Source organism: Pygoscelis adeliae, unplaced genomic scaffold (genome assembly GCF_000699105.1).
Source record: "Pygoscelis adeliae isolate BGI_AS28 unplaced genomic scaffold, ASM69910v1 Scaffold149, whole genome shotgun sequence".
Lineage (NCBI taxonomy): Eukaryota > Metazoa > Chordata > Aves > Sphenisciformes > Spheniscidae > Pygoscelis > Pygoscelis adeliae.
The window spans coordinates 1278053-1288105 of record NW_008825494.1 but is presented as its reverse complement, the minus strand read 5'-3'; positions in this window follow the sequence as shown (position 1 = coordinate 1288105).

Genomic DNA, 10053 nt, shown 5'->3' with positions numbered 1-10053 from the left:
CTTCCCTTCCCTCAACCCCATCTCAACTACCAGTTAGCTCTAGTACACTGGGTGTTTGGATTCACACTGTAAGACATCCAGTTCTACATGCATTGGGTTAAGTGCTTTTTGTCCGATTTGTCTTCAAGATTTCGTTCTGGGAGCTGAATAAACTTACAAAACTTGGTGATTGGGTTCCTAGGTCCGTGGTTTGAATGTCTGTATTCCTACAGGGAAGCAAATAGCATCCCTCTGAGAAAAAGTGGTAAAGCTATGTTGTGAGCAGGCTGATATGGAATTCAAATATGTAGCTTCAGCTAGATAAAACTGTGCAAAACATAAAAAAAAATCTTCTGTTTACATTTTGAGAGCACTAAACTCAGTTATTGTCTTGGAAACATGATTATTAAAAAGGTAATAGCCAGTTGTAGTCACATACCTTAGTGAGTCATTAAAATGGAAATGAATAGCAAACAACCTGAATTAGCAAGAGCATGCCTACAGCTACTGCTTTAAGTTTCAGGTTTTTTAACTTCTTTCTCTTCTGATGTCGATGATAAGTGACAAAAAAAATGCATTCTTGTTTTTTCCTCGTTAACTTTCTTCTTTCATTGCCCTGGCTCAAGGACTGCCCCCAAGGTACAGTCTGTAGCTTACAGGTATTTGTTCTTTCTTTTATGAACATTGGCCTTGACTTTAGCAGGAAGGAGAGATTTTCCTTCAGCAAGATACAATTAAGTAATCAGGGGCAAGAGCAGCCTGCCCTTAATAGTCTGATTAAGATCTGTTAAAGTCAGCATCTCATTTTTATTACAGATATCAAGGCCTTATCTACTACAGAAGTTTGGACTGCTGTAATGAGATCAAGAGAAAGTATCTTCATCCTAGGGTAACAGTCTACTAGGACTTGTACCAGTTTAACTATTTCAGAAGGAAAAGAAAGAAACCACACACCCACTGCCACATCTGTACTGATGTGAATGCGGGCCTATATAAAATGTGTTATATTTATGCCAGGAAAAATTCAGTGGGCTTTGATAAATATGCAAGAAGGATAAATTCAACAAAAAATAATTTCCAAATAATTGAAAAGAATTGCTGAATGTCACTTTTTAATTTAAAAGAGTAACATTCTAAATAATTCTTGTTACTCATAGAAAAAGGTCAGTTGGGATTTCCCATAGTTGTGATTCTGTTTTAACTTCCTGAAAGGCTTCTTATGAAAAGTAAAGCTGATATGCCTGCCATTTTTCGTTTTATGCAACTTTATGAAGAAGGAGTTATTTATATATTTCTTGATTCTACTGCTGTTCCAGTGAAAGCACTTCAAAAATTTGTTCTTTCTCATGAGCTTTCAAGTGCCATATTCACTCAACCCTCTGCCACCAACTTATGTCAGGCACAGCAAAGCAAGCAAACAAGTTCTGTGTTACTTAGAAGTAAGCCCAGTTGTAGTAAAAATGGGGCCAGTTCCAGCTGCCCACCTGAGTTAGTGAGATTCTCACTGATATCAGGCCCACCTTCTCTTTCAGCCAAAGGACTGAAGAACCTTGGGTTGCAGGTGGTTTTACATTCAGCTATGAACAGTTCGTCCTGTTGAGACCTTGTATTTAAAAGGTATGCTGAGACCCTCAGACAAAAGAAAAGCTGTAGGTGCAGGGTACAGACTCCCAGCACAAGCAGTATGAAATGTCAGTGCCAGGAGGAGCAGGACCCAGGAGGAGCAGGATGTAGTGTTGGATTGTAGGGGTACACAGATACTGCATCCAAGGACATGGTGTATGTGTACCTGAGATTGCTTTAACTTACTACTGCCCTAACCAACAGTACTATACCTGTGTTCACGTGGGTTTCATCAGCTGAGGGCTTAAAAACACTCTGGAGAGCCTTGTAGCATTCATGCTGAGCTCCTTTCCATCACAATTGGACAGCTACTGATAATGGAATAACCTATTTAAAGCTAGCTTAGATATCAAAGTCACTGCTTCGGATCCTGGTATTCTTATATTTGGATTTCAGATTTAAAGAAGGGACCTTCTGCAGGTCCTTTGTTGGGAAGATGTTGCTGTCTGTGGGGCTGTAGAGTAACTCCTGTACCCTGTTTTTCTTTAAAAACACACTCATACCTCCTTCTGGAAAAATATGTGCTATAATGAACCATTTTACCAGGTTGCTCTTGTGGGATTTTGCATAAATTCTTCTTGCAGGAGCAGAAAAGGTAAAGTTAATGGCATTTAACGGAAGTGAGGACATGGAGAAGGTTGCCTACTATGCATTGGTGGAGGCTGCTGGTGAAGAGGATTTCCTTTACTTTCACATTGCCTTTTGTTCTCTCTGATTACATAAACAAACAGCATTATCGATAGCTCTTCAGCCCCTAGTTATCCCAGAGTCCTCTCTCAGAAGAGTTTCTCAAAGTAGGATGTCACAACAAATTCATCACAGCTTCCTTATCAGTGAGTTTCTGTGGGCTAAGAGGGATGGCCCATGTTTCCGACCTTCTCATCCTTCCTCCTACCCATCCAAAGCACCGAGAGTCATAGCTGGAAAGTCCCCAGGGGAATGATAACACACAGCGGTGGTGCATGGCCCTCTTGTAGAGATACTGAACTTTGAATGAAATGTGTCTCTAAAAATGACCATTTAGTATAAACTTCATGAGAAACAACAAATACACAAACAGAAGTAGGTAAAAAACTTGAGTCAGTCCTTTAGATTTTACTTGAAGCTCCATATTAAAAAAAAGGTGAAGAAAAAAAAAGGAGTGCAATGGAACATTTCACGCCTTGATTTAAACCATTGTTTTTCAAAGGAAATGTAACTTGAAATAACCATGTATTTCTTACTAAGTGGAAGCAAGTGTTATGCAAACAAAGAGTCATGTGTGAAAGTAATTCTTATCGTGCTGCCTGGACTAGCTGGGGGATAAAATTAAATAAATCCAAGTCAGGTCCAAATAGAAAATGGAACTCAAACCTCTGGAGCACATGGAACAGGGACTGAAAATGCTGTAAATCAGGGGAAGTCAATTGACTGGAGTAGGAAACATGCTCTCTTTGTGCACACCTGTAGGTCAGGACTAGCAAAAGCACTATTAAAAGCAATATCCCTACTTAATTTTTTAAGGACTGTTTACAGATCAAAGTGCACTCATTATGAATATGGATGTCATGTTTAAATAGTCCCTGCTTTACTGCCATATAAAGTACTCTCAAAATACTTCCTTTTTACTGTGAAGTGGAACATTCTTGGCACCACCAGTCCTCCCGGGCTCTAAATATCGCTCCTACCAGCAAATAGTAGATACACAAAAGAGTATATTCAAAATTTTTTCACTATAGCTCACATCATCTCAAGTAGACATCAGAAGAAGTCCAAGCTACATAATCCATAGGACTCAGGAAAAGTTCTGGTTGTTTAGGACAGCCTCTGAGCCTGCTATAATAAGAGGGTAATACTGTACTCTGTAGATGATCCCATGGATTTAACAAGAGTTTATAGGAGGAGAGTTACTGAACACTATGAGTAAGAAATCAAATACCAGCTCTCAGTAGCTTACAGGTGCATCTTCCCTGGGCTTGAGGTCACTGTCCGCATTTTATCGAAATCAGGATATGCGCATACTGTCTCCTCCTGCTTTCAACCACTCTACCATGTCTTCAGCCATCCTTTTTCCTAAACGCCTGCTCCCTCCCTCCACTGCAGGCTGTACAGCTTTCTTTTCATTTAAGTGCAAAGTTGCCATCACGTGCAAAGGAGTGCTTGAACCATAAATCAATAGAGACTGGGAATGTGTTTCACAAAAGTATTGTTATTAATTTTGTCTTTTTTATGCTCCTTTAGGAGATATTAGACTGCATGGATCTTTGATCTGATATACTATGACATTCTTAGTTTCTTGTGGTTTTCCTCATCTGACCAGCCTTCACTGCACCGGTGTACAGCCTACCTCAACAGGCCCGACTGAGTTTTGTGTCTTGCTATATCACCAGTGGTTCACTTCTAAACAACCTAGTCCTGAGACACAAACAACAGTAGCTAAAAAGCAATAGCAAAATCCTTCCTACCATGTTCTTCCAGATGGTCTCTCTTCTCCAGAAAATGCCCTTCAGAATAAATGGGCTTTCCAGTGTGTTTTGAAGGTGGGTGCATTCTGGTCAGGATGAACTAAGGCAGAAAACATATTCCTCAGTAGCGCCCTCTGGTGAAATCACTCTGCCTACTGCCAGTTTGCGGTACAGTGTGGCGTTGTAGCTCAAGCGTCGTAGTTTGGAAGAGGTAATTAGGACATCCTAGTGCTTTCCCAATTTCCAGGTAAATAACCTGTGAACTTTTGATGGGCCAAAGGCACTTTAAAATAGGATTACCATAACTCATCCTATTCAGCGAGGATATTTGATATGAATATTTTCCTGATATTTAAAAGCTCAGAACTTGTATTCCTCAGTGTCTGGGTTTAGCAGTGCTACCTTTGATCTACAGTGCTTCGGATTGGTAGTGTAGATGTTATTCCATGCATTTTGGAATTTCTGTACTACTTCTTGCCTTCTAAATACACCAGAGGCAGTGCTCTTCTCTGAGATCGATACACCGGAGAGTTTGATAGTCTTGACTACTGTTATTCTCTAGCATGAGTCTAAATCAGGAAAAATGTGACTGGAGTCAATGCAACCATGCATGTGTAAAGACAACATGACATGAACATACAGGAGACTGACCTACAAGTTGTTTTCACCAGTGTAAAATATGATACCTTTTCGTCATCCTTAATTTGAACTTTGTCTTGTACTTTGTGCCTTGTGTTTATATGAGTTACTCTATGGTGCTATGAGTGTAATAATACATCTTTTGCCACTTGTAAAAAGCACAGGGGGGATTTTTTTTTTTGTACAACCTGAAATTACAAAAGCAGCCAAGCAGAGTTTAGTCAAACTTAGAAAGCAAATATTTAAGTCTATAAATAATAGCGATCAGCTCAGATTGTTACCAGTTCAAAAATAAGGGTTCTGTAAATGGGAAGGCTTTAATGTCATAATTACAATGCAAGGGAAATCAACATCCTTCAGTCTTATAAAAAAGCTTGGAAAAAAGACAGTAGGAAAGAAGTGGCCCTTATTCTTACCTCAGGTTTAATCCCCAGAGGGGCAAAGTGTCTTCAGTTCACATCAGTTTCAGTTTGAGTTGATAGAGGTACACTCAATGTCCCAGAGAGTCTGCCCCTCACACCTGGTTGGGGTTTCTTTCATCCTCTAAAGCATGGATGGCCAACTTTCATATCCTAAAAGCTATTTTTATTCCCAGCCAGGTGCTATGGGGCCAAACAGATATAGACATATTGCTACAGTGCTGCTCCAATCAACCAGACCAAACTCAGATCTGTGCCTTCTCCCTCCTACAACGTGATGTAAGAACAGGCCAATTGCTGACTGGCCAGTGTTCACCAAGCCAGAAAAATGTCCTTACAGGCTGAGTCCTGGCCCTGAGCCATCTGTTGACTAGTTTGGCACAAGGCTATTCCAAATATCTTCCCTTTATTCTTCCTACCTCAAGGATCTGAGTGATTAGATTCCAATCTCCTTTCCAAAACCACCTTTTTTACAATACTGGCACTGTTTCTGCTATTGACAACCCCTTCCTAAAAAATTAGCTTCTTCCTGTAAGTTATTCTGAAAGGTTCTGTAATGCTGATCTGGCGTAACCCCACCAAACAGCATTACCCTTTGAAACCTTTGTTAAGAATTGCTTGTCTCATTATTTTCCTCTTTTTTTCATGCCAGTGGTTGGGCTTTTAGTGTGTTCCTTTGTTTCAACTGAGATGATGTTTTAAAAGGATCTGCTAGAAGAAGTCTCTCTGAACTCTCTCCCTCTCCTAGGAAGGAGGCAAAACAATTTTTATAATAATTGCTACAAGGTATGTTCTATTTTTAATTATACTCACAGTAAATTAAAATAACCATCATAAAAATTAACATTGTAATTAAATGGAATGAAAAGACTTTAAAGCTAAAGACTAGTGTCTGCTTTTAATTATGTGAACGGAGAGTTGCGTGGCATAACTTCACTGACAGCACCGGTGCTGAGCTCGACGGTATCCACTGAAAATCAGAGGAGATGAAGGGACCTGGGGGGTCCTTAACATGAGAAGCTGGACAAGGAAAAGACAACTATCAACTTGCTGATGTGCTTTGCCCTTGTCCATTATGATTTATTTCTTTAACGTTGTCCAGTGAAATATATTCATACCTATAGCAAAGTTCTGAATATTGACAAACTGAGGACTCAAGGATTTCCTGGTGGTGGATGCATTTCTGTAGGAGGCAAACCATAGACAGAGAAGAAAACTGTGGAGTGCACTATAATGGGCAACATCGTGATGGATGGGCAAGATTGTCCCTTTCTTACTCTAGATATCCCATGCTCTTTTGATCAAGTCACTGCTAGTTTATTACCTGTCCTTGTGACTCTGTAGCTGCTTCCTTTCCTTTATTGGTTAGGAAGATCCAAACTGGAAATAAGGTACAACTTTTAACTGTGCTGGTAACTAATCATCAGGACTACTTCACTATCTCACAGGGAGTCCTTAAGTCAAACCTGGTTATTTTCCTAACAGATTTATTCCAGCTTAACCACCCACGTCACTGGACTTGATGCAGCGAAAGAATGTGGCTTATGTTGTGCCCCCGGTCAGAGCAGATGCTCACGCCACTCCCCTCTGGATTTAAGGATCCCTGAATAAAACCTAGTGCTTTGGTTTATTTCCAAAGAAACTAAGTAAAACAATCAGAGACAGTCCCCGAACAAACAAAACTGGCTGCCTTGCACCAGTGGAAGTAAATTCACTTAAAATGTGTTTTGACACCTAAGCAGAACCTAGAAAAAGAAAGCTTCCCTTTCATTGGTAAGCTCCACCCCACCTGCTTAAAAATATTACCACAGATGAAGTTTCCCTTTTTAACAATAAACTATTTAGTAAATGTTGGGCTTCAGCCTCTCACCTTTACAGCCAAATCATTAATTATGACCTTTTTAGTGCTGTTATTAAGCAGTTCCCCCCTTCCCCTTCAAATTCTTTTCCTTTTCTAACAGTGAACCTTCTGTGTCAGTGGCTCATAGACTGGAGCAGTTGTAACGTGTAAGTAGCATCCACAGATCAAAGGGGGGGGAAAGTTTACTGGGAAGGGGCAATGCAGCAAAGACAGGAGGAGGCAGTACATGGACAGGCAAAGCAATGACTCCTCTTCCTTTGTCCCCGTTATTAGCCAGGATTGTTTGGGGGTGGCTCTGCAGGGACAACCATCGGGATTCACAGAAATGTGGAAGTTTAAATGATATGAGTCTCTGCCTTCTTAGGGGAGATGAGAAGGCTCCAGGCATCTCTCCAGCAGGTGACCACCTAAAGCAAGCATGATGGGCTGCCAGGGGCACCTGCTCCCAGCAGGGCTGCCTCCAGCACTGTCTCTACTATGGCCTGGTCACTGCCTGGGGAGCCCTGAGCAGAGGACAGGGTCCCCTCTGAGGAGGATCCATCGTGATCACCCTGGAGACTTCCCCAACACAGCTCACAGAAAGAAGGAGCAACTTTTCCCTTTGAATAAAAGAGGCCCTCGCTTTACATCTGCCCAGGCATTGCTCCCAGAGGGGATGGGAAGGCACAGGGAGATCTGCTCTTGGAAGGGATGAGAGCTGCATTACCCAACACATTGGCTCAACTACAGATGCATCAGGCTTGTATATTTGCATTTGTTCAGTGTGAGTAAAGACTACAATGCTGACGTGTTCGGTGTGAGAGCTGAGGCCACTTTTGCCCTTGCTCGCGCATTCACTGAGGCTAACCACCAGCTGGCCACTTCCCAGGCTGCCATTCACACTGTGCTCCTAGCCTGGTGGGAATGCTTTCCCTTCTCTGCTGAATATTCAAGGCATTTGGTGAAGGACCTGCTATTGAATTAGTGCAAGGTGACCAGCAGAGTGGAGAGGCAGTCCTCTCGTAGCTACCTCTGGCATTAAAATTGAGATACCTTTTTTCCTCCATAAGTTAATTTTAAACTTTATTCCTTCCTTCCTTCCTTTCTTCTTTTCTCTCTTTCTGAGTTGCTACAGAGGTTGAAATCACCTCAGGAGAAATGAAACAGAGATCTGCTGCCACCTTCTGATCACTTGGAAATCCTTCCATGTCCCCAACACAGAAACAGCGCTGTGTAATAGAAGTGGCTACATTTCACTAAATGGTGAAAATATCCTTCTGTCATCTACAGCTGCACGTTATATTAGTTTTCATCAAAAATACATTGAGAACTTTGGAATAAATACAATATTGAGTGAAATCTTTAGGGAAGGGGTCCCACTCGTGTGTGTAAAATACAGAAAAGCGTTACATGCCCAGCTCCAGTATAGGTACCCAAAGTTTCCAGTGAGCTCAGTCAGTGTTAGAAGTCAAAATACTTTTGTGTGTCGTGCCCAAAACTGGAAGCAGCCACAGAATCCAGCTTATTCTGAACAATCACAAGAACTTTAAACCCGTCACTACTTTTGTTTATTAAGAACCTTTTAAGTTTATAGTTTGTAATATTTGGCATCGCAGGGATGGAAAAGGACATGTGCGAACAGCCTATTCCTGTCGATGGAGTTTTTCAAACACTGAGGGGGCTATCCCTTGGCTGCTCTGTAATCACTTATTTCAAACCTTGAATTATTCTGGTATGTAAATACTGATAATAGCTAAATATAACAGAAAGTGGCCGCACACACATGTGTACACCATATTCATCTGTCAGGATATTTTCCTGGGTCTTCAGCACCAAACCCCTGACCTTTACCACTTGAAATAAAGGCTCTTTTGTCTATAAGCAAAGTAGCAGGCTGAACAGTAATTTTGGCCAGCCACAGGAAAGACAGTATTAAGCATTCACTTCTCAGAGGCATCAATATTGCTAATGATTTCAAACCCCTGACTCAGGCCTCCTGAAACCATTAGACAGGCCCTACAATCATCAGCGCTTAAGACAACAATATAGATGTAAGGGATTTTTTTATTTTTCATCTGTTTTTTGAATCTTTACAACTCTGTGTTTTAAATTTTCGTCAATCACCCTGGCAGACAATTTTTAGGGGAAACTCAGCTTCTCCTGTGATTACCTGGCTGCAGGAACTGGGGTTTTAAGGGGAGGAAAACCACACACACACAAACACACACACAAAAATCCAATGAAAATGTTAAATATTGGATGGCTATGAAATCAGGAAAGTCAGCAGCATGAGCGTAAGCTTTTTGCAGCCCACCAAAGTGTGCAGAATATCAGAGCCCCCTTAAGCTGCCATTTAATCATGGGTACTGTCCCATTACAGGGGTGATGGCAGCCCTGTCTCAGACTGACTGCTCAGGCTCACGTGAGCTTTGCCATCCTGACCCAGCCACCAGAGAATACAAGACACGACACGTGAGGCTCCTGTTGTCCTTTCACAAAGGAGCAAACCCTGGCACCTGAGAGGAATATACCTTGCAGCACCCCTGCTTAGGCATTGTAGGTCCTTGCATCCCCTGGCCCCAGATGCTGCTCTGCCTGCAAGACGAGCTCTGCCCCTTGCCCAAAGGCAGAGCTAGCTGGGTCGTATGCTGTGCCTGATGCAGTCTTGGGGAAAACGACACCTGAAAAGCCAAGTCCTTCTGCGTGAGATCAGCAGCCTGGATCACAGAGATAAAACTGTGTTTATCTGACAGGCAATGTCAAAACTGAAAGTCTTCAGCGAGTTAGGGAGAGGGAGACCCTCAGTTTTTGTTGCAGAGCTTAATGGAGGCTATATTCAGAAAACGCTCAGAATCCACCCTCAGAAAATCAAGAACAGTGATGATCCCTAAAAGCAAAGCTCTGACAACATTAGCCTCTTCTGAAAATCTCAGCAGGAGTTTTTAATCAGGGTCAGCCCTGTAACGAAGAGACAAGTAATGATTTCCTATAGTCTGTAAAATTCTGATGAGAGTAAAGTAAACATTGTTATTACAGGGTTACAGAGTCAATTTCCTATCACTTTTCACTAGGACTATTGTAGGGAACCCTTTGGGTAACAACATGTTGT